This window comes from Triticum aestivum, chromosome 4B (assembly GCF_018294505.1).
Source record: "Triticum aestivum cultivar Chinese Spring chromosome 4B, IWGSC CS RefSeq v2.1, whole genome shotgun sequence".
Classification (NCBI taxonomy): domain Eukaryota; kingdom Viridiplantae; phylum Streptophyta; class Magnoliopsida; order Poales; family Poaceae; genus Triticum; species Triticum aestivum.
Window position 1 is genome coordinate 444,768,583 of NC_057804.1, and position 26,426 is coordinate 444,795,008.

Sequence of the window (26,426 nt, forward strand, 5' to 3'; positions counted from 1 at the left end):
AGTGGAAACCCTGGCGGTGGCCGCTCGCACCAAGGCCTCGACACCTCCTACCGCGCGCCATCATCTCGGCGGCAGAGGACCAACCGCTTCTTTGGCGGAAGTGGGTCGGGGCCCTCTCGGGGGGCCTTCCCCTTCTCTTCTGCAGAGAACCGGCGTATCGGAGCCATGACAGCAAGGCGGAGCAGTAGCGAAGATGAAGAAGTGGAGAAGTAGCAGAGGAAGATGAGCTGGAGTGGCTCGCGGCGCTCCGTACTTATAGCCAGAGGAGGCCAACCGTCGACCACCACGATTGCAGGTAATCATGACCCGCTTTGCATGCAGGGAGTAGTCGAATCCGTGCGGTTGCCGAGGCATCATGGGAAAGTGGAGACGCCCACATCCAATAAAACGCTATGCGGCGCCCAAGGCCGCAGCTGTTAGGGCCCGCGATGCTTCGCACTTGCCCTTTCGCCTCTCTGATCGGCCAAGTCCGGGCGCGCCGTGGGCCCGGGGGCTACTGTCGGCGTTCTGGGAACAGGGGTCCCCAGACTTGCCTGCCTGCGGCCTGCAGCGTGGCTCAAAGGGGGCCCAGCACGGCCCATCTTCATCAACACAAGCTCAAGACCCTCGCAAGGGGCCAAGCCTTGCGGGGCGGACGACAAGGAGCTTCCTCGGGCACGGCCTCATCAGGCTGGCTCACGAGGAGGCGGAGAGTTCAAGGTAGGGTACCTCGCGAGGTGCCCATGCCGCAAGCCATGATGACCAGGGGCGCCAGTCGGGCGCCAGCCCGCGCAGTGTCCTCCTTTCCTCTTTGGTGCAAAGGGAGCAAGCACAGGCGAGAGCATCAAGCAAAGGCATACATTTCGGTGCAACAATACCAAGACTAGTCCAACGGCAGGATGGAGGTCACCATGGAGCCCAAGCCGGCGTCACCACCAGAGCCTTTGACAGGAGAGGACCAACTTTAGTCAGGATAAGTGTACCCGCTGTTCCCCTTCAAAATGGCCAATTGTTGGCGCCCTTCCCGCTCGATATTTGGGAAGAGGCCCAGGGCCTTTGCCTATAAATAGGACTAGCCACCCCCAGGGTAGAGGCATCTGGTAGCTGGTAGTTGGCATACATCCAGGATAGAAAGAGAGAGATAGGGCGACTGAACTCCTCCTAGCAGTTCATCACACCAGCCAAGAACAGACCCTCGTGAGGCTGTTCTTCCTTGTATTGTTCATCATCAGCCCAAGAGGCAATCCACCACACCACCCACTGGAGTAGGGTATTACACCACAATGGTGGCCTGAACCAGTATAAACACTGGGTCTCTCGTGTTGATCTCTTCATAGTTTTAGGTCCTAGCGATTCGGTGAGGAACAGGTAGGCAGAGGGCGTAATCTCCGCGCGCACCCCAGTGTTCGAACCTCAAGGGTCTGCCGGAACCCGAAATCCGACAAGCTAAGATAATTGTTCTTTAGGTAACGCTATTCCATACTTATCATCCATCAGCCAATGCTATCCCATAGGCTGGTGATTATAGTATTATACCACTTCTAGTATTACCTATGTTGTTCTTTAATACTTTTGTGTGCCATCTAGTTAATCTCGAGTACAAATGATACATATTCTGTAGCTTTCATCTGTGTTCTCCCTTTAGTTTATGAGACCTATTGCTGCTAGTTAACCCCAGTCCTACTATTTATGTCGTCTCCTACAGGCACTCATTTACATAAATCTAACTACTAGTTGTCTTCCATGCATGTCAGATATAATTGCACACACTGATATATCCACAAGAACCTCACAGAGCAATGTAAAGGCCAATAAACTTGATGTCAATGATACCCAATATGATGGAACATGTAAAGGAAGTTCTTCAGAAGACTTGCAGAAAGATGATGAATCCTCTTCACCCCACAAGGTCCTTGCTCTAACTTCGCCGGTGATATGGGTACAACATGCATATAATGTCCTGGAGTGTATCTACTCTGTTGCAATGCCGTGTGCTTAGTATGCTGATCATGCATGTAAATATGTCATGCCTTCCTGTTTTTCAGTACCTATTCCATTCATGATAACATGTTTTCAAATTCAAGTACTGTCATTCTATTCTATCGCAATGCCATCTGCTTAATTTGGACATCATGCTTCTGAATATCTTATGCATTGTTATTCATCAGTATGTACTTCATCTGTTTTCCATACCATGTTTTTTTTACATTGAAGTGTTGTTCTAGTGCTCTGTTGCAATGCCATCTTATTTTCCCAATCATACACGTGTATGTTGCCTTAGTTATTTCTGTATGTATTCTGCTAGCATATAGTTTTACATTCAACTAGTTTTTTTTGTTGGTTGTCCTGTCATATCCCTAGCTCTTACACCATACTCCCTCCGTCCGGATTACATGTTGCCGAAATGGATAAAAAAAGGATGTATCTAGAACTGAAATACGCCTAGACCCATCCATTTTTTCGGATGGAGGGAATACATGTCAATATGTCATGCCTTTCTATTCTTCAGTACCTATTCCATCTCTCTGCTGTCGCATGTTTTATAATTAAAGCACCATTCTTCTATACAAGGCATGCAAGGGGAAGACGACTATGTTAGAATCTGAAGGGTTACAAACAATGCCTTTGCAAAAGATCCAAATGCCAGGAGATAATAAACCAACTCCAATTTTTATAGGTACTGCTCCAGCACCGAGAAACCCAACTCCTACTGATAATAAGCAGATTCCAGTGGCCAAAGAACTAGTCCGCTCCAGTCCAGCAAAAATATGTCAACTCAATTCTAAGAAGCGTGTGTGTATCCTTGCATCATGAAATTTTATAGCATGCTGATCATATTTTCTACATGTTTCTTACCCATCTCTCTTTTAGAAGATAAGCTTAATAGATAGAAGAATTTCTGCAATGGTATCGTTTATGAGGAAAGATTCTTGCAGGAATTCTCTATGCTCCAATGTAGATGTAAGTACCTGTTGTATATCACTATATTTTTACATCGGCATGTATTTTGTTAATTGGCGTGAATCCAACCTTTATCTGATCTAAATTTAGTTGTAGCAAAATTTATGATTAAAGGCCGCAATGTTGATTTTTGTAAGGAAAAGTGCCTGGTAGTTTTGCATCCTGAGCTGCATGTGTGTACTATCTCATATTAGTGGGTTTGAATACTTTGGTTCTGCAGTGGGTTTTTCAGTGTGTTTTTTACTGTGTTGTCCTGTTGTATCCCTAGCTCTTGCATCATACTCCCTCCGTCCGGATTAAATGTCGCAGAAATGGATAAAACTAGATGTATCTAGAACTGAAATACGCCTAGATTCATCCATTTATTTCCGGATGGAGGGAATACATGTCAATATGTCATGCCTTTCTATTCTTTAGTACCTATTCCAACTCTGTTGTAGCATGTTTTATAACTGAATCACCATTCTTCTATATAAGGCATGCAAGGGGAAGACGGCTATGTTAGAATCTGAAGGGTTACAAACCAGGTCTTTGCAAAAGATCCAAACGCCAGGAGATAATAAACCAACTCCATTTTTCATAGATACTGCTCCAGCACAGAGAAACCCAACTCCCACTGATAATAAGCAGATTCCAGTGGCCAAAGAACTAGTCCGCTCTAGTCCAGCAAAAGAATGTCAACTCCATTCTAAGAAGCATGTGCGTATCCTCGCATCATGAAATTTTATAGCATTCTGATCATATTTTCTACATGTTTCTTACCCATCTCTCTTTTAGGAAATAAGGTTAAACGATAGAAGACTTCCTCCATTGGGATCGTATTCGAGGAAAATATCTTGCGGGAATTCTTTGTGCTCCAATGCTGATGTAAGTACCTGTTGTATATCACTATATTTTTACATCAACATGTATTTTGTTAATCGGCGTGAATCTAACCTTTATCTGATCTAAAATTAGTTGTAGCAAAATGTTAAAGGCGCCAATGTTGATTTTTGTAAGGAAAACTGCCTGGTAGTTTTGCATACTGAGCTGCATGAATGTACTATCTCATATCACGCACATTACTGAATTGTAGTGCTTCTCTGGTTGCCCATTCATTCATTGTGTCCATGTTGCTTTCGTACTACCTTACCTGGCTGATGATAGCTGTGTCATATTGTGTTAATTTGGTGTAGGCTAGTTGCCCAAACGTTCGTTGTGTCAATGTTTCTTTCCTATTATCTGACTTGGCCAATGATAGCAATGCTAGTGTGTTAATTCTGTGTAGGCTGCTGAAGATAAGAAGACAAACTCTGAAAACAACAAGGCAACCCCATTGTTTCTTTCCAGTAAATCTAGGCCAGGTAATATGGCAATAACTCATGATTAATCCGTTTGGTTCCCGTCCTAATTTATGTTATGATGCAGTGGTCGAGACACTCTCCACTATCAATAATACAAGCCTGCCAAAATCGCCATCTGAATCTGTTCAGTATCCTCTGTCTCGAATGCAACGGAATAAATGTATGTTTGTGAACCAATTAATGGCTGAAGCAATGATGGAAATGGTGAATGAATCAGAGGTGCAGAGTCATGCGACACAACAACTGATCAATGTTTTCAGAGACAGTGTAGCAAAGCAGAAAGAACTTGCCCACATGCTTATGGGCGTCATCCGTGCTAAGGTTGCAAATTGTGATGTTGTAGATGGTTAGGTTCTGCTCATTTATTTGCACTAGCATCAATCTTTGATTGCCTAGTGGATGTAATTTCTTGTAATATATGCTGGATGTGCAACGTTATTCCCTGCATGCCGTACCTTTGCGTGATCGGTTTTGGTCCTGTGCATAATTGCTCGTCGTAATGGGCTCAAATTATCTAATTTGGCCTAAAGACATGTACAAACTTTAGTGGGCCCATTAAGATAATGGGCCGTTACTAGGCTGAAAGTTAATGGTCGGCCCTCTTACCTCCCGGGTCGTTAACAGGCCGACATCGAAGCGGGCAATAGGTGGCCCCAGTTTATTTCACGGGCCTTTAGCAGGCCGTTACTAAGTTTGTGCTACATATGGCCCAACTATACTGTAGGCCTTTAGCAGGCCGAAAGAGACAGCGGGCTTGTACTGGACCATGAAGACCATGGGCCGCTAAGAGGCCGAAAGTTAGGTTTTATTGTAAATGGCCCAACTGTGTTGTGGGCCTTTAGCAGGCCGAAAGAGAAACCGGGCTGGTATTGGACCATGAAGGGCTTGGGCCGTTAAAAGGCCAAAACTAAGGTCCGACTACAAATGGCCCAACTCATTTATGGTCCGTTAACAGGCCAAAAGGCAGACAGGGCCGGGAATTGGCCCAACACTTAAATGGGTCGCTAAAAGGCCAAAACTTAGGTCCGACTACAAATGGCCCAACTGATTTATGGGCCGTCAACAGGCTGAAAGTGACACCGGGCCAGAAAATTGGCCCAACACTTAAATGGGCCGCTAAAAGGTCGAAATTCAGGTCCGACAACAAATGGCCCATCAGATTTATGGGCCGTCAATAGGCTGGAAGACACACCGGGTCGGAAACTGGCCCAACATTTAAATGGGTCGCTAAAAGGCCGAAAGATGTACATCCTGAAAATTGGCCCATCCATTAAATGGGCTGTTAACAGGTCGAAATCTCATCGGGCCGATATTGAGCCCAGATATATAGCGGGCTGTTAACGGGCTCGAACTGACTATGGGCTGCAATGGTGTCAAATCTTTAACGGGCCGTTGATGGGCCGAATTGGCACATCTCGTATGGGCCGTGGGCTTAAATGGACCTGACACAAGTAGGCCTTATATGGGCTGGCCTACTAATTTTTACTAGGCCAGCCTTTTCATAGGAATGGGCCTCTGTTGGGCCGTGCCACATGTCGATGTATCATTGGCGCCTTCTGTCCAATGAGTGGATGACATCTGTCCCAACGATGAGCCGACACGTGTTTCCTCCAGCCAATGATGATTTTACATGTGGAAAATCCCCATTGGTTGGGGCTGTTAACGGGTTATCGGATCCAAAACCCGACCCGATAGTTTAACGGCGTTCCGTTACGGTGGATGCCATGTGTCGGTCACCCTTGATGAAAGCACTTCTGTGACGCATGATTTATCGTCATGGAAGTGGACACTTCCGTGATGATAATTTTGGTAATGTCATGGAACACTTCTACGACAGCACAGGTATGACTATCTTGATTCTGTCATAAATTTGTCATGGATGTACATGCATGACAAAAAACGCGACCTACTATGACGAACACGTATCATCACGGAAGTGTATTTTTTTGTAGTGAGGAGGATCTCCTAGAGTTTCAATAGGCAAATTATGTTTTAGGATAGGTTGTTGTTCGAAGAATATTTTATCTATTTCATTTCTTTCACGTAAGTGCATATCATTTTCATGGTCCAACGAATATTGTTCTAAAGGATCAGTAGGAGGCACGACAATAGAAGCAAGACCAATTATTTCATCTTTACTATGCAGTTCTTCATTACGAGGTTGTCTATGGAACTTGGAGAAATTAAAGTCATGAGACACATCACCAAAACTAACACGACAGTTTGTTTTCCACAATCTATCTTAGCATTAACGATGTTCAAGAAAGGTCTACCAAAGATAATGGGACCAAAGTCATCTTGTGGGGAACCAAGTACTGGAAAATCAGTAGGGTATTTTATTTTCCTAGACAAGACTTCAACATCTCTAAGTATCCCAAGTGGTGTGATGGTATCTCTATTAGCAAGTTTAATAGTAACATTTATGTCTTCTATTTCAGCGGGTGCTATATCATTCATAATTTCTTGGTATAAGGTAAAAGGAATAGAACTCGTACGAGCACCCAAGTCACATAAACCATGATAGCAATGATCTCCTATTTTAACTGAGACAACAGGCATGCCAACTACAGGTCTATGTTTATCTTTTTCATCAAGTTTGGCAATTCTAGCAGCTTCATCACAGAAGTAAATAACATGCCCATCAATATTTTATACCAAGAGATCTTTAACCATAGCAACACTAGGTTCTACTTTAATTTTCTCAGGGGGTTTAGGTGCTTTAATATTACTTTTGTGAACAATAGTTCATACCTTATCATGTTCCTTTATCCTAAGCACAACTGGATCAACATTGTAAATGATAGTTTCATCTTTAGCTCTAACTGGTTCTTTAATTTCTTATTTAATAGGTGGATGATATTTAAACCACTTCTCCTTAGGGAGATCAACATGAGTAGAAAATGGTTCACGGAAAGAGGCTACTATCTCAGAGTCAAGTCCATATTTAGTGCTAAACTTGTGAAAAGCATCAGTATTCATAAAAGATTTAACACAATCAAACTCAAGCTTAGTACCTGACTCTTTACCTTCGTCGAGTTCCCAATCTTTAGAGTTTCATTTAATTCTTTCCAAAAGATCCTACTTGAGTTCAATAGTCTTCTTCATAAACGAACCAACACAAGAAGTACCGAGCATGGATCGATCATTATAAGAAAGCCAAGCATAAAACTTCTGAACAATAATTTCTCTCGAGAGCTCATGATTGGGGCATGAATATAACATTGCCTTAAGACTCCCCAAGCTAGAGCGATACTTTCTCCTTCACAAGGCCAAAAATTATATATATAATTCCGATCACGATGAACTAGATGCATAGGATAATTTTTTTGGTGAAATTCCATTTTCAATCGATTCCAGTTCCAAGACCCAATATCATCGCCTATATCATGTCAATGCTTTTCCCTTCAAAAATAAAGTGAAAACCTTCTTCTTAACTTCATCTCTGGGTAAACCTGGAAGCTTAAATAATCCAGACATTTCATCCACATGTATAAGATGCATATCAGGATGTTCAGTTCCATCTCTTGCATAAGGATTAGCTAGCAGTTGCTCTATCATACCCGAAGGAATTTCAAAGCCAATATTTTTAGTAGGTGCAGTAGGTTGAGGGAAAATAATTGTCCTTCCTTTTGAGGTGAACATACCCCGAACAAACACCTCAAAGGATTGTTTTCCATAGTAACAAGTGACAATAAATTTCAGCACGTAATATAATTTTTTCCTTACCAACTTCCACTTACCAAGAGCGCCTCACTCCCCATCAACGGCGCCAAAAAAGAGTCTTGATGACCCACAAGTATAGGGGATCAATCGTAGTCCTTTCACTAAGTAAGAGTATCGAACCCAACGAGGAGCTGAAGGAAATGACAGGTGGTTTTCAGCAAGGTAATTTCTGCAAGCACTGAAATTGTCGGTAATAGGTAGTTTGATAGCAAGATAATTTGTAACGAGAAAGTAACAATAATGGTAAATAAAGTGCAGCAAGGTATCCCAATCCTTTTGTGGCAAAGGACAGGCCCAAACGGTCTCTTATAATAAGCAAAGCATTCTTGAGGGCACACGGGAATTCCATCTAGTCACTTTCACCATGTTGGTTTGATTTGTGTTCGCTACTTTGATAATTTGATATGTGGGTGGACCGGCGCTTGGGTGCTATTCTTACTTGAATAAACCTCCCACTTATGATTAACCCCCTCGCAAGCATCCACAACTACGAGAAAAGTATTAAGATAAAATCTAACCATAGCATTAAACATATGGATCCAAATCAGTCCCTTACGGAGTAGCGCGTAAACTAGGGTTTAAGCTTCTGTCACTCTAGCAACCCATCATATAATAACTACTCCATACTACATTCCCTTAGTCCCAAAGATGGTGAAGTGCCATGTAGTCGACGTTCACATGACACCACTAAGGGGTTCCCAACATACATATCATCAAAATATCGAACACATATCAAGTTCACATGATTACTTGCAACATGATTTCTCCCGTGACCTCAAAAACAAAAGTAACTAATCACACATGGTATTCATGCTCAAGATCAGAGGGGTATTAAATAGCATCATGGATTTGAACATATAATCTTCCACCAAATAAACCATATAGTAATCAATACAAGATGTAATCAACACTACTAGTCACCCATAGGTACCAATCTGAGGTTCTGGTACAAAGATTGAACACAAGAGATGAACTAGGGTTTGAGAGGACGTGGTGTTGTTGAAGATGTTTGTGAATATTGGCCTCCCAAAGATGAGAGGGTTGTTGGTGGTGACGATGGCTTCGATTTCCCCCTCCGGGAATGAAGTTCCCCTGGCGGAATCACTCTGCCGAAGGGCAAAAATGCTCATGTCCTAGTTCCGCCTTGAGACGGTGGCGCTCCATACCGGAAGTCCTCTCCTTATTTTTTTCTATGTCAAAATGACTAATATACTAGAAGACGGCCACCGAAGGTGGGCTGGGCTGAGCACAACCCACCAGGGCGTGCCTGGGAGGCCTGGTGCACCCTGGTGTCTTGTGCTCACCAGGTGGTCCCCCTCCGGTAGTTATTTTTCCCAGTATTTTCCATATATTCCAAAATTATTCTCCGTAAATTTTCAGCTCTTTTGGAGATGTGCATAATAGGTATTTGTGACATAGCCTTTTCAGGTCCAGAATTCCAGCTGCCGCCATTCTCCCTCTTTGTGTAAACCTTGCATATTGTGAGAGAAAAGGAATTAGACTTACTCCAAAAGGCATTATTATGCATAAAAACAATACAAATTACAGTTGGAAATCATAATGCAAAATGGACGTATCAAACGACCCGGAGCCGGGGAAGACTCGGAAGTGGTTGCCCACGCGGTGGGGAGTACAAGGGTTTACTGATTTGGCTGTCGTCGCCGGAAAATAATGGGAGGTGTTGGTGAGTAGAGGAATGGCCTGGCCAACAATGGGAGTAGGGTGGGGCAGTGAGGCCTGCGCGGCAGCACAGCCGGCCACAAAAGGCGGGAGCAAGCGGTTCTAATGACGCTGGTTTGGGTAGCTGGAGCAAGAAGATTAGATATTGAAGAAGTAGCACGGCCATTGGATTAACATCCAACGGTCACTGCTGGTAGAATTATTTGTGGATTAAGTTGACAAAGCCTTGCGTACACGTCAACCTAGTAGACCCACAAGTCAGCCTCCAAATCTGTCGCAAACATCATACAACCCGAAATTTCTAGTCAGATTCAAATTAATTTAAAAATTAAACATAACTTAATTTAAAATCCAATGAAATTTTACCCGCACAAAAATAATGAAATTAAAATATCTAAATCCGAAAGAAAAAGTAATTTGGAACTAATTGCCTATTTGCTGTATTTTTTCAATTTACAGCCCATTTCTTATTACTTATAGCCCATTTTTGGGCAAGCCGAATGCATTCCTCCTCTTCTTGAAAGATTCCCGGCCCAGCAGGGGCGTAGAAAAGCAAGTATGTCTCCGTTGGGTATCTACAAAAGATAAAATAGCTAGGCTAGCCATTTTCTGAATGGAAAAAAGCTGGGTTGGTCATGTGGTAAACATATGAAATAAAAGCCTGGCCTAGACGGGCCACAACTCTTGCACAACTTACTTGATACCCTGCTCCGTTCTGAAAACAAAAAAATACTGCACGGGCTTCTAGGTCCCGGGTGTTAGCTACTCCTTGTGCAATTATCTCGCTTATTGACTACGTTGACAGTGGCGTGCGATCGAGATGTCAGGAAACCATCAGGAGGAACCACTTTTTTCTTGTAATAAAGGAGGCACTTGCTTGCATACTGCCATGATCCTGGTGGGTCCCTATTGTCGTCCTCACCATGCACAGTCATCTCCTTATTTCTCTTGGTTGTTGACCATGTTGACAACACCCGAGGGCGGCGCCGCGGCGAGCGGACCAAGGCGGGGGACGATGGTGAGGCCTCGGACGGGAACGAACAGGAGTCGGGGAAGATGCACCAGAGTTTTAGGGTGCAATGTGCCGCGATGCGTGTGCAGCAGCACATGCAGCCATGGGAGGCGGGAGCAGGCGACCCCGCCGGCGCTGGTTTAGCTTTGGCAGCTTGAGAAAGAAGAGAATGAAGAAACACGACAAATGCCGGATGTCAATCCAATGGTCAAGGTTCGCACAAACGTTTTTGACTAAGCCGACGCCATGTAGCATACTTTTTTTAGGAAGAAAAGAAAAACTGGGCTCAGTCGCCAAATAATATTCCCGAAACCGCACATTTGGTCTTGCGTCGTAACTAAAACTACCAGGAAAATGCTTTCGTTTGCCGTCCTCCTCCCACGGAACGTTCTCCAGATAACATTCTAGAAATTCAAATACTTGAGAAGGCGTACATAACAAGCTAGTGTACCAATAAAGAGATGTTGTTGAGTTTTCTAAAAAAGAGAGACGTACTCCTGTAGCTGGTTCGAATCCAAACCTGGACTAAGGCTATATATAGTGCTATGCTACTTTGCAAGTAATGAAACGGACATATCCAACGTTTGCTTCTCCTCTTCTCTAGTTACTCTGCCTAGCATCAGAAGCTCCGGGCGCAGCAACCATGTCCACTTGCTCGTCCCCCTGCTCTTTGGCAGGCAATCGAGGCAACAACCAGATGTGCGCCAAGTCGCCACCCGTACCACCACCAGTGGGTCTCATCACACCCCCGACGACACACTCACCGCACCCTTGCTCATCGCAACCCGCTACCATTGGTGTGGTGCCACTGCTGCAAATCATGCAGAGTCATCCATCACATCTCAACTACAATCCTCAACCCTGATCGAGTCTTGTACAAATGCCCTAATCATGGGGTAATAATATGTTTAAGTTGTTTGCCTACTTTCAGTTGCTGATTTTTTTAATAGTTTGGTTGATGATCTTCCAATTTGATTCATGCAGAAAAGGGAAGATTCATGTGATTTGTATTTCTGGGAAGTTGCTAATGTGGGGGAATGGAACTACGCTGATTATTTGGTTAGCCGAGGAATCCCAATACCAGCAGGTTGGGGTGTTGGTCAAGTAACTGAAGGAACGACAGAAGAGGAAGTTGCAGAGCAGAAGGTTAAAGATGCAGTTCATTTGATCAAGGCCAAGCAACAACTGTTGAACGACCTTGACATCAATGAGGAGATGAAAGAGCTTGTGAAGATAACGGGCAAGATCGTTGTGCTATGTAGGATGATTGTCTCTTTGTTTGCAGTGTATGTAGCACTCATGATGTATTGAGTGGCTATGACATGAGCACTTTGCTAAAACTAGTAATGAATGAAACCTGTTTAGCATGTTGGGCGTAGTGTTGTGAACATCTAATGATTTCTATTAACGGAAATCGGGGGGGTATCCCCTTTTGCTCATAAATAAATAAATAACAGCGGCGCTTTTGCTAATAAATATATAAATTAGCAGAGACCCTATCGGGCCAGCTTTGTTCCTATTGGAAGACATAGAGCAAATTGCAGTCGAAGAGCAAACTATGTCATCAAATACAAGTTTCACATCCAAATATGAGTACAACTAAACAACAATGTCATCATGTTTATTCGTCATACAATCACCAAACACAAGTCAACATACATAAAAAGTGATGTTCACACAGCAAAATACTAAACAACAACTTCATCAGGTTTCAATTGTCATAGCAAACACAATTTCACATACTAGATAAAAAGTCGTCTTCTCACAGGCAAATACGACAAAAGCAATCTAATCATCATCTCCAGCAGCAGCATCAACATCTTCGCCATGTGTATCAGTCTGAATCGTAATTCCCCCTGGTGTCATCTTGTTGGTACAATGTTTGCTTACCTTGTGTTTTGGAGATTGTTGACAGAAACAGGTATGGACTGATTTGTTTGCTAGTGCATACAAAAGAAAAGTCCATACACAACCGAAGAGAATGTTGTCATTGGTGCTGAGTTCGAGGAACTTCACCGAGGTATATCTGCATTGCAGAGAAGAACAAGCTATATTTTTTGATGTAATAGAGTCAAGAAGATTGATGTGAAGAAATCTTCCCCCGAAATCTTACTACTAAAGCAAAGCTTTCGATTCAGTACCGTCGTCCGAAGAAATTGAATGCAGCGATGGAAGTCAAAGACAAAGTGAAGACATAGTATTCATTTCTTTGTTCTTCTTTGATTCTTTCGAGTCATAGGACCTCCGTACTATTTTGAGGGGTATAGGTTCTCGATGCTTAGATCTATTGTGATGCTTAGCCATAACCTATGAAAGCTGCGAGAGAAATCTCTGTGTGCTCTGAGCAAATACTTGTCAGCAAGAGACTGTGTTCTTCTTCGCTGTGAGAGATTTGACTCAAACCGAGGAGTTAGCATTTCTTGATCCACAAGAAATGTTACCGTTGTGCTCAAATCCGACAGTTGGAATCATGTCGTTCGGCCATTGGCTGAACCCGATGTCTAATTTGGTCACTTCCCATCTGGGAAGGCTGTGGCTATAAATAGACACCTGCTCCAACATTGTCCGTTGGCTGCTCTGCTTGATATTTCTAAGAGCAACCCCTCTCCGACTGATTTGAGTTTAAGATCCACCGAGAGAAAACCAAGAGCACGAACTTAGGCAGTGGTTTAACATCACAGTAGTTCTAAGTGAGAGTTCTTGTACCTATTACTCTTGAGAGTTGTGCACTCTCTAGACGGATAGGTTTCGGCTTCGAGTGTTGAAGAGTTGTTGTCTTCACCGAGCCATATCTTTAGCAACCAAGAGTGATTGTGGTTCGTGAAGGTCGACCGAAGGTTTGGAGATCGCCGACAAGGATCTACCACGAGTGAATTCAACCTAAGTCTAATCAGCTCTACATTGAAGGAGAATAGGGTGAAGAGAGTTTATGTTCCGTGTTAAGTCACAACCCCTCCAACTAGATGTAGTCCTTTGGCAGAAGGGTGAACTGGTCTACCAAATCTCCTTGTCGCCATCGAGCACCACTGGTTCTATTTACTCAACTACTTTTATTTCAGTAGTTTATATTTGTGCTCTGTGCCGATAGTTCTAGATCACTTCGTTCGTGCGTACCATGGTGTATCTCATTCTACTGCATTTGTTTGCTTGTTGCGTTACTCTCATCGTAGTTAAACCTATGATTCATCATGCTCGCACTGTCGTCGATGCTTTCACCGATGAATATGCTTCTTACGAAGAAAACTTATTAAGTTATTTTCTTTCGTTTCTTCTTTTGCTGTTGTGAGTGGGATTAGTTTCAAAGATTTTGATAGAAAATTTTGAATCTCCCATTCACCCCTCATTGGCCGATATACTCTCAGTCCTAACAATTGTATCAGAGCAGGTTCTCCCTATCTCTGTTTATTAAAGGTCTAACATCCTTGAAGTTTTGAGTATGTCATTCCCAAGTAGATCCTCGCACTCTGAAAGATTTACTATCTTCGATGGAATGACTATCTATACTGGAAGGAACGAATGAGAATCAGAATTCAAGCTATCAACTATGACTTGTGGCAGATTGTGGAAGATGGCTACACCATTCAGCAACAAAATGATCTGACTTCTGATGATAAAGCAAATTTACAGTTGGATGCTCAAGCAAAAGATATCATATGTGGAAGTCTGCCAAAAGACATTTTCTTTCGGTTTCACAGGCTCAACGCATCAAAGCAAATTTGGGATGCTCTCAACAGTGCTCATGAAGAACTTGTTGCCAGATCAGATCCTCACACTCAAATGCTTCACGCTATTTTCACTGGATTCAGAAGCCTTCGTAAAGAAAGTTCCATGGAACTTGTTGATCGATTGACAAACATTGTCAAAAGATTACATCAGCGAGGAGTAACTGATATCACCAATAAAGATGTAGTCAACAAGCTTCTTAGCTCACTTGATGAATCTTTCGATTCCATTGTAGTTGAAATCAAGCAACGACCTGACTATGAAGAGCTTCACTATGTTGAGGTCATGAAACTGTTGTCTATTCATGAAGAAAAGATGGAACAAGAAAATTCCAATCAATAATCATCTTCGGAAAGTGAAGGAGAAATTCTCTCACACTATGGCAGTTCTGAAGAAGAAGATGTCGAGAATCAACACACCATCACCAGAGAACTTGAAATTATCAGCAAAGACTAAATGATCGAAAAGGACACAATCTCTGCCTCACAAAATAATGAAAATTTTAATGAGCCAGACTCATCAAGAAGAAGATTGCCTCCAAAAGATATGAAGTGCTTCAAGTGCAAGTGAAAGCACAAGTGCTCCCTGGGTGATTTTGGTAATTAATGTCAACCTATCTCTTGTTGGACTAATACCTCTGTCTAGTATATTTCAGATTAGTTCAACATTAGAGTGGCAGGACAAGAGGATGTGGAACCCCCTTCAAGATGCTAGGGACAAACATTGCCAAAAGCTCAAGACTCTACATTTCCATTTTAGTGATCCAAGATCACATTGAGTCCATAGGAAAAGTCAATACTATTAAAAAAAGGGGATGAGGTGTTGCTTAATGGCTTGCTTGCTGAAAGTGCTTAGTGATATGCCACAAGTATAGGGGATCTATCATAGTCCTTTAGATAAGTAAGAGTGTCGAACCCAACGAGGAGCAGAAGGAAATGACAAGCGGTTTTCAGCAAGGTATTCTCTGCAAGCACTGAAATTATCGGTAACAGATAGTTTTGTGATAAGATAATTCGTAACAGGTAACTAGTAACAAAAGTAAGCAAGGTGCAACAAGGTGGCCCAATCCTTTTTTAGCAAAGGACAAGCCTGGACGAACTCTTATATAAAGCAAAGCGCTCCCGATGACACATGAGAATTATTGTCAAGTTAGTTTTCATCATGCTCATATGATTCGCGTTCGTTACTTTGATAATTTGATATGTGGGTGGACCGATGCTTGGGTGCTGCCCTTCCTTGGAAAAGCCTACCACTTATGATTAACCCCTCTGGCAAGCATCCGCAACTACGAAAGAAGAATTAAGATAAATCTAACCATAGCATGAAACATATGGATCCAAATCAGCCCCTTATGAAGCAACACATAAACTAGGGTTTAAGCTTCTGTCACTCTAGCAACCCATCATCTACTTATTACTTCCCAATGCCTTCCTCTCGGCCCAAATCATGGTGAAGTGTCATGCAATCGACGTTCACATAACACCACTAGAGGAAAGACAACATACATCTTATCAAAATATCGAACGAATACTAAATTCACATGATTACTTATAACAAGACTTCTCCCATGTCCTCAGGAACAAAGGTAACTACTCACAAAGAATATTCATGTTCATAATCAGAGGGGTATTGAATAGCATTAAGGATCTGAACATATGATCTTCCACCGAATAAACCAACTAGCATCAACTACAAGGAGTAATCAACACTACTAGCAACCCACAGGTACCAATTTGAGGTTTTGAGATAGAGATCGGATACAAGAGATGAACTAGGGTTTGAGAGGAGATGGTGCTGGTGAAGATGTTGATGGAGATTAACCCCCTCCCAATGAGAGGATCGTTGGTGATGACGATGGCGTTGATCTCCCCCTCCCGGAGGGATGTTTCCCCGGCAGAACAGCTCCCTCGGAGCCCTAGATTGGTTCGGCCCAGGTTCTGCCTCAAGGCAGGGGCACTTCATCCTGAAAGCCTCCTTATGATTTTTTCCAGGGAAAAAGACACCATATAGAAGAAGATGGACATCGGGGGCCTGCCAGGTGGCCCACGAGGCAGGTGGCGCGCTCAGGGGGTAGGGCGTGCCATCCACCCTCGTGGATGACTGGTGGCCCCCCTCTGGTGCTTTCTTCGCCCAATATTTTTAGTATATTCCAAAACTGATCTCTGTGAGTTCCAGGACTTTTGGAGTTGTGCAGAATAGGTCTCTAATATTTGCTCCTTTTCTAGTCCAGAATTCCACCTACCGGTATTCTCCCTCTTCATGTAAACCTTATAAAATAAGAGAATAGGCATACGTATTGTGATATAACATGTAATAACAGCCAATAATGCAATAAATATCAATATAAAAGCATGATGCAAAATGGACGCATTAGGAAGAAGAGTAAAACTTAGACAATTTCAACACGAAGAGAGGTAATTTAGTAACATGAAAATTTCTACAACCATATTTTCCTCTCTCATAATAATTGCATGTGGGATCATATTCAAATTCAAAAATATAGCTATCACATAACATATTCTCTACACGATCCTCATGCATGCAAAGTTGACACTCTTCCAATATAGTGGAATTATCATCAAATAAATCCATGGCCTCTCCAAGCCAATTTTTTCAAACATTTCATAAGATTGATCATTCTCCAAAGTAGTGGGATAATTATTACCTAAAGTTGACACTCTTCCAAACCCACTTTCAATATTATTGCAAACATTATTACCAACATCATATTCATCATGAGGCTTAAATAAATTTTCAAGATAATAAAAAGCATTATCACCCCAATCATGATCATTGCAATAAGTAGTGGACATAGCAAAATTAGCATCCCCAAGCTTAGGGTTTTGCACATTATTAGCACAATTGACATTAATAGAATTTATAATAATACCATTGCAATCATGATTTTCATTGAAGGAACTATCAAGTGTGGGTGCAATAGCAATAATTTCATGTTTAACGTAAGGAACTATAGCAAGTTCATCTCCATAAGCATAATTAATATTAGCATCATGGCCATAAGAATAGCAAGCATCATGTTCATCAAGGGGGAATATTTCAATCAAATCAACGAAATCGTAATTATCTATAGATTCATGCATATCATTATTTTCTTCCAAAGTAGCAGACATTCTCTCGATAATTCTTTAACATAGGCATTAGAAGCATAGTTTTCATAGCAATATTTAAGTATGTCAAATTTTTCATATTTGTAGAGAGTAATATCATACTTTTCAATCAAAGAAACAACTTCATAAGCACCCTTAAAAGCAACAGATTCTTCAATTTGTTCGATATCATAGTAACTATAAACACCTTTGGCATAAGAAGATAAGATTTCATTATCATTAAACTCACATAGGTAGGGAAGGTGTTTATAGGGTTCTCCGAGCAACAAGTAAAATCATAAATTTCACAAAGATTCCAAGCATAGCATAGCAAACAATTTATTTGATTCCATAAAAGTCCCCATCTTTGAGATAAACGGTGACGCACGAAATGAGCATGCTCGTCTAATGATTTTCTCTCAACTAAACTAGTTGGTGTTTCAGCACGAGCACATATGGATCAAAGATGATCCAAGTAGAAAACTTTAAGTGGATCCATATCAACAGATTTTTAGCAAGCAAAGATGCAAGCAAATAGAAGGCACATGGCAACACAAGCAAAGATAGCAAACAAGCAAAAAGGCATACAGAAAGCAAATGGAAAGAGGGCGAATAAAAAGGCAAATATTTTTGTATTTTTCTGAAAATGTTTTAGAAGTGGGGGAGAGGAAAATGAGAGGCAAATGGCAAATAATGTAATGCAAGAGATGAGAGTTTATGATAGGTACTTGGTACGCTTGATGTAGAACCTCCCCGGCAACGACGCCAGAAATTCTTCCTCTTACTTCTTGAGCTTGCGTTGATTTTTCCCTTGAAGAGGAAAGGGTGATCCAGCGAAGTAAAGATAAGTATTTCCCTCAGTTAAGAACCAAGGTTTCAATCCAGTGGGAGGCACAAGCAAGTCTCCAATATATGCACTTGCACAAACTAACAAACACTTGAACTCAACGCGAAAAAGGGGTTGTCAATCCCTTCACGGCCACTTGCAAGAGTGAGATCTAATAGAGAGAGATAAAACAAATAAAAGTAAATAAAACTCAGAGAGGTATTTTTGGGTTTTTGTTTTATAGATGTGAAAATATATGAAGGAAAATAGACCCGGGGGCTAGATTTCACAAGAGGCTTCTCTCTTGAAAGAAAACATACGGTGGGTAAACAAAGTACTGTCGAGCAATTGATAGAAAAGAGCAAAGTTATGACAATATCTAAGGCAATGATCATGAATATAAGCATCACGTCGTAAAAAGTAGACCAAAACGATTATGCATCTACTACTATTACTCCACACATTGACCGACTCCTGCCTGCATCTAGAGTATTAAGTTCATAAGAACAGCATAGCGCTTTAAGCAAGATGACATTATGTAGAGGGATAAACTCAAGCAATATGATATAAACCCCATCTTTTTACCCTTAATGGCAACAATACAATACGTGCCTCGCTACCCCTACTATGTCACTGGGTGAGGACACTGCAAGATTGAACCCATCACAAAGCACCTCTCCCATTGCAAGAAAAACCAATCTAGTTGGCCAAACCAAATCGATAAACCAGAGAGGAATAAAAAGCTATAGTATCATGCATAATTCAGAGCAACTCAGATATTATTCATAGATAACGTGATCAAAAATTCACAATTCATTGGATCTCGACAAACACATCGCAAAAGAATATTATATCCGATAGAACTCCAAGAACATCGAGGAGAACTTTGTATTGAAGATCAAAGAGAGAGAAGAAGCCATCTAGCTACTAGCTATGGACCGGTAGGTCTGTGGTAAACTACTCACACATCGTTAGGGCAGCAAGGTTGATATAGAGGCCCTCCGCGATCGAATTCCCCTTCGGCAGATCACCGGAAAAGGCCCCAAGATGGGATCTCACAGGAACAGAGGCTTGCGGCAGCGAAAAAGTATTTTTTTGGCGCCCCTCTAGGGTTTGTAGAATATTTGGATATTTATAGAAATCAGAGGCGATGCAGGGAACTCTCAAGGGGCCCACAAACCCAGGGGCGCGCCCCTATGGTTTGTCTTCTTCTCGTGGGTCTTCTGCCCTCCTTTCCAAGTCTCCTAGGTGTCTTCCGGTCCAAGAAAAATCATCGCGAAAGTTTTATTCCATTTGGACTCCGCTTGATATTCCTTTTCTGAAAAAGCCAAAAACAAGGAAAAAACAGAAACTGGCACTAGGCACTAGGTTAATACGTTAGTCCCAAAAATGATATAAAATAACATATTAATGTATATAAGACATTTGAAATAGATAATATAATACCATGGAACAATCAAAAATTATAGATACATTGGAGACGTATCAGGGGCAAAGTTTGTACTTTCCCCAAATTTCAAACAAGCGCGTCCCAGTCCAAAACATGGTTCCCCCTTAGCTCCCCCCCCCCGGTCCGATTCCCGATTCATACTCAGTGGGCGCCAAAACTACCCCTCCATCAGTCGTGAAACCCCAGTATCCTCCATCTGCCACCCCATCCCACCAATCAACCGCCGCCCTCCTCCATCACGCTGGAGCCGATACACCGACGCCGTCATCCACCGCAACCGCAATGCCCTCCACGGCTAGTAGTTGAAGCAGAGGCCGAGATGCTTCCAGGATGCTGATGTGCGCCGTACCCGAGCCAGTTCAACCATGCTGTTATGCGCCTCACCGCTGTCGCTCCAACATCGCCACCGTCCACTGCACCGGAGTTGTTCCCGCTACGCTGTCCTTCGCCGCCTCGGATCTGCTTCCCCTCCACCAACAGACGGCCACCACAACACAGTCAACAATTTGGTCATGGGTTCGTCCAAGGCTCCAACGTCGTCCACAACATCGGGTCTCTGTTAAAACAAAGAACATCGCCGCGAAATCAGGAGGACACAACACTGGCAACTGGAACTGGTACTCCTCTTCCCTTATTCGTGCAAATCTTATGTGTTAGCTTGCATAGTATTCATCCCACAGAAGACACTAGTTGACCGCTTCTTACTGCACCTCCTTCCCAATACTAGATGTTCCTAGTAACTCGCGATGCACAAGGTTTCTTGTCATATACTATTTCACCTTAGCTAGAGGTCCGTCGCCCCCTGGATTTCAATTCCTTGTCAGTTGATTCCCAATTAAAGGAACCTCCACCTGCGGAGGCGCTAGTCTGCTTGTTACGCCAGGGAAGCAGCGCCTTGGTGTTTATCTTAGGGGTGTCTGGGGCCTAGGAGCTGCTGGTGCCCGATGTGGAGGTCGGCCAGGCTTAAAGGGATGGCCAGGGGCGGTGCCAAGCACGGTGGTGGTGTGAGGTCAAGGGGAGGGAGGGACGGCGGAGGCAGGAGTCTAGGCTGGTGGTCACTGGCGGTTCGAGAAAGATCGTCAATGGTAACTGGCGGGAGAGACGAAGGCCATTTGCCCGTTCTTTGTAGGTCAGACGTTTTAGAAAAAAATCGGCTGACCTATTTATTTTTAGTGGGCTGTTATTTTGACAGGACCACATATGGTGGTGTGCCGGAGGAGTACCTGCATTTCCCAGCCATCCATATGCTCATATTACAAAATCCTAGAATCTAATTTTGTGTGTCATGCATGTTGTAGAGCTATCATATGTCTCCTGTCATTTATTTTTCAACCACCTGCTATTTGCTACTTTTATAGTGCACTAGTTCTGCACTCACTTCACCCATACTCTCACTATTGTTTTTTTATGCATGGGTATTTCAGCCTCTACCACACTGTTGATAAATACACAAAAGAAAAGAGAGAAGTCACTCCTTCTTAAGGCGCGGATAAGCAAGACATGCCTCAGTACTTTAAAGGGTGCAGTGTGAGAAGCCGGAGACAGTAAACGTAGCTCTGCAGTTGATGATCTCGTTCGCCATGAACTACCATCCCAGGTGCTTGCTTTAACTTTGCGTTGTCATATGTGGTTGCATGTTGCATATGGTGTCTAGCTTGTATTCGAAAGGCTGAAGTCGGTCTTTATTAAGATAAGAAAAGAAATATTTTACATCACGGCGATGGCCGCAAAGAGTACAAGACAATAGAGCACCAAAAGCATACTACCTATTCAAGGCACTAGCCGAGCCAGTGACAAGCCCAATACAGACAGACATCACTTGCAAGCCAACTAAAAAGCCACGGTGGTGGTGAAGCAGCCCACCTCCCGCCAGGCTCTCAAGTGCTCGATGATCATGCTCACCAGTCCAGCCGGGTGTCTAGCTTGCATATGGCTTCCAATTTGGCTAAATTGCATCTACTTAGTTTACACATTATACCTTTGAATACCTTCCTGTTTTTGTACATACTACTACATCTATCTATTAACCATGTTCTTACATCAAACTAATGTTCTTGTGATGAGACAGGCATGCTTGTGGATCGATGTGAGAAAAGATCCTCTTTTAAAGAATGCATTGTTAGCCTCCCCACATGATTCCCAAGAAACAATAAGGCTAGATGAAGATAGCCAACGTAGCTTTGTAGTTGATGACCGGATTTCCCCTACACCACCATCAGAGGTGCTTGCTCTAACTTGGCGGTGTGATATGTGGTTGCATGTTGCACATGGTGTCTAGATTGAAATTCTTCCAATCTGGTTAAATTGCATTTGCTATTCTGCTTAGTTTATACATTATACCTGTTAATGTGGCATGCCTTCCTGTTTTGGGTACATACTACATCTAGAATTTCCTTACATGAAACTACTGTTTTTTGTATCCCCCGTCAATCAATCATGACAAGACACCTTTAGTATATGTAATGTGATATTGGTTGCATCTTTCATATGATTTATAGCATGCACTACTTCTAATTTGTTGAAACGCCATTTATGATGGGATGCTTTTAACTTGGCACAGTCATATTGGTTGCATCTTTCATGTGGTGCCTAGCTTGTATTGCTTCTAATTTATTGAAACGACTTCTGCTTAGTTTACACAAATAGTTGTGAATATGCCATGTCATCCTATTTTTCATACATATTCCATCCTCGTATCATGTGTTTGCCTTACATCAAAGTAGTGATTGTCAGTATCATGCATGAATGAGTTCTCAAGAGTGAATTTTATTGCTCTTTCTTGTAGTTTTACTTGACAAAGCAAAATCAATAAAGTGAAAGGAAATTAGCAAGGCAGTGGATAATGGTGCTCCTTCCGACCAACTGAAATAGAGAGCTCTGCAGATTCTACTCCGCCATCCCCCCCAACAAGATTTACAAGACAACACATGCATAGACACTCAACGTAGTTGTGTTGATGATGAGCATGTCTCCCCTAGTCCACCATCACAGGTGCTCCCTCTAACTCGGCACTGTTATATGTGGTTGCATGTTATGTATGATGTCTAGCTTGTATTTCTTCTAATTTGTTGAATTCCATCTGCTTACTTTACACATTATACTTGTGAATAAGACGCGTGTTCCTGTTTCTAGATCATACAATATCTGTCTATCACACCATGTTCTTACATCAAAGTACTACTGTTGTGTAACCTGCAACAATCACTTATCATAAGACACGTTTAAATTGGGAGTGTGATATAGGTTACATCCCGCATTCTTTTCTAGCTTGTACTACTAATTTGTTCAAATGGCACCAATGACGAGACAGTTTTAACCTGGTAGAGTGATATTCGTTACATCTTACATATGGTGTATAGATTTCATTTCTTCTAATTTGTTGAAATGCTTTTTGCTTAGTTTACACATCATAGCTGTGAATATGCAATGCTGTCCTTTTTTCTTACACATTCAATCATCCTATCATGCAGTTGCCTTACATTAAAATAGTGCTTCTCAGCATCCTGCATCAATGAGTTTTGAAAAGCGAATTTTATTCATTTTTCTTGTGGGTTTGACTTGACAAGGCAATAAAATTAAGTAAGAGGAAGGAAAAAATTAAGGCAGGGACTGATGGCGGTCTTCCGGCAGAACCAGCATCCCAGGTGCTTTCTCTAGCTTGGCAGTGTGATATTTGCTTGCATGTTGCATACGGTGTCTAGCTGGTATCGCTTCTAATTTGATTAAATTATATCTGCTTAGTTTACACATTATACATGTGAATATGGCTCTTCCTTATTTTGCATATACTACATCTCTGTATTACATGTTCTAACATCGAAGTATTGTTTCTGTCTATCCTGCATCAATCACTTATGACGAGACACCTTTAACTTGTTAGTGTGGTGTTGTTTGCATCTTGCATATGATTTATTTCTTGTACTGCTTCACATTTGTTTAAACGCCAGTTATGATGAGACAATGTTAACTTGGCAAAGTACTATTTGTAGCATCTTTCATATGGTGTCTACCTTCCATTGCATTGCCTCTAATTTATTGAAATTCCTTCTGCCTAGTTTACACATCATAGATCTGGTTATCTCATGTCGTCCTATTTTTCTACATATTACATCCTCATATCATGCGGTTGTCTAACATCAAAGTTCAGTTCGTCGGTCTCACGCATCAATTTGTTATGAAGAACTAAATTTTTATTCTTTTTCTTGTCGGTTGACTTTACATGGCAAAGAAAAAGACGAAGGAACACAGAATGGTAGGGGATATGTGTTAGTACTCTGAACACATGAAAACGGAAGCGGAAGAATTATGCAGATTCTGCTGGTACTAATAGTGCAATAGAAGGTCAAAGTCCACTGAATAATTATACAAACATGGTATCCCCTGCTACACTAGTACAAAACAATCCAAACCTAAATGAAAAGCCGCCACCCAACAAGCAACGACAACCGTAGTTGTTGCAGCACCTTCTTCCACAGTACCAACATCTGCATGAGTTACTCATTTGTCAACTCTGCTAGCGGCAAGTTCCCAAGCTCCCTTGCCACCTGACACTATTCCAAAGCAATCTTGACACAAGATGACTTGGCAAGATCAGATGAACCTTGTGAGCTTCAACAACAAGAAGGTAGTTGCTCGAGTCAAGTTACAGTTGCATGCTTCTTTATATGTAGTCTCACAGTTTGATCTACACTAACACTTCCCATGTTTGTTATTGAACTAGCACCTAGGTGCAAGAGGAAACAAACATCGGGGATAATGCTCGACAGGTTAACTAAATCTAGAGGAGGAAGAATGGAGATCCGTTTTGAGGCAAGTTTAAAAAGGCCACGTGATGCTACAGAGTCAACCAAGTTAGTATCAGAGGCATCCGTTGCCGTTAGGTGTCATGCACGTATCCTCCCAACATGGATTCAGAACAGGAACGAATAAGATGAAACCTAGTTCAACACCTTCCTCGACCATTTATCTGTAAGTATGGTTATGTATGGAAATTTGTAATATCGTCTTGCTCTATCCCATACTTTCTAGGTTGCTGGTAATGAGACTCTCATAATTTTCAATAAATGAGGTTCAAGTTGGATACCCAAGATGATGCAACCAGACAAGCATGCACCCATATTTTCAAGTCTGCTCTGCGACAGTATCGGTATAACTTGAGGAAAACTCACTTTGAAGGCAAGGCTAACAGTGAACTTGCCCAAACATCTCCAATGGAAAATATGACAAATGAAGACTGAAGAGGCCTTGGTAAACACTGGTCTGATCCAAAGTATCAAGTAGGTTATATATATATATATATATATATATATATATATATATATATATATAGGGTGGGTCTATTATGATAACACCCTTAAGAGTCTTATTATGCACACCTCTTTCTTATTCTGATAACACCCACCTCCCTCTCCCAAAAAAACAACACTCTCGCGCAACGAAACCACCCACCCTCTCCCACCTTCTCTTCGTGCCCAACCCCCTCCCTCCCACCTTCTTCCTCAGCTGCCTCCTCCCACCATCCCTCCACCTTCCTCTGCCAGCGCCGCCAGGGGATCGTGCCTCCCTCTCCCTTCCCCACCTCCGCCGGCCACCACCTCTCCAGGTGCCTCGCCTACCACCACCTACCTCTCTAGGCGCCTCGCCCGCCTCCACACCAGGCATCCCCGCGCGACTACCGGCGCAGATCCGGGCGCGCCGCCCCACGCGCCCCGGTTAACCCACCACCCCACAGCGCACACCAACTCCCTCTCCTTCCCACCTTCTTCCTCGCTGCCGGGCCGCCACGACCAATCCCACCTTCCACCACTCCGACCTCCTGACACCCCGTGACACCCCGGCCTCCCACCACCCCGGTCGCCCCCACCTCCCACCTCCCACCACCATACCATGACTCCCCAGCAGCCACACCTCCGGCGCCAGATCCGAGCGGTAGGTGCTTCTCTCCCCGCGCATCTGACGCCGCCCCATCCGCCGGATCTGAGCCGCCATCTCTATCCCTCGCATCTCCACCTTCCTTCTCCCCCGCCCCGATCTAATTTTTGCTCCTAACGCACCACCGTTGCCGCCCCACCCAACCCAGCGCGCCACCGCTCCGCTCAACCCAACCCAGCACCTCGGGAGGAGCCAGACCCCCACCACCGCGCCTTTCCCTAGGGGCTTTTCCCTGACTACCACTCCCGCACCTTCTTGGATCCCCTCATCCTCCATTTTTCGTTGGCGACCTCCACCTCACTGGCGACTTGTGGCTCTTGCGGCGTCGCCAACCCCCCTGCTCGTCCCGATGTCCACTTCCATGCTGCCCCAACGGTGGCGTGAGAGACGCCGGCAGGGGCTCGCCTGCACCACAGCACGCGGGCAGGTGCCCGTCCTCCCTGCCGGCTTGACCTCCTCCTCCGGCACGCCATGCCTCCTTCGACCAGAGAGAGCGGTTCGCTCCGGATCTGCATGTGGTTGGATTGCCGGGTAGCTGCAGTGCGAAGAGTAGTGGCATCTCTCCTCCCGCTCCATCCTGCGGAGTTGACCGCGTACTGACATTGCAGTGGCGTGCAGTTTCGCAGGGTGCAGTGGAATGTGAACAATTTTTATGTGTTCTCCAGATTTTTGTTGTTGATTTTGATGAATT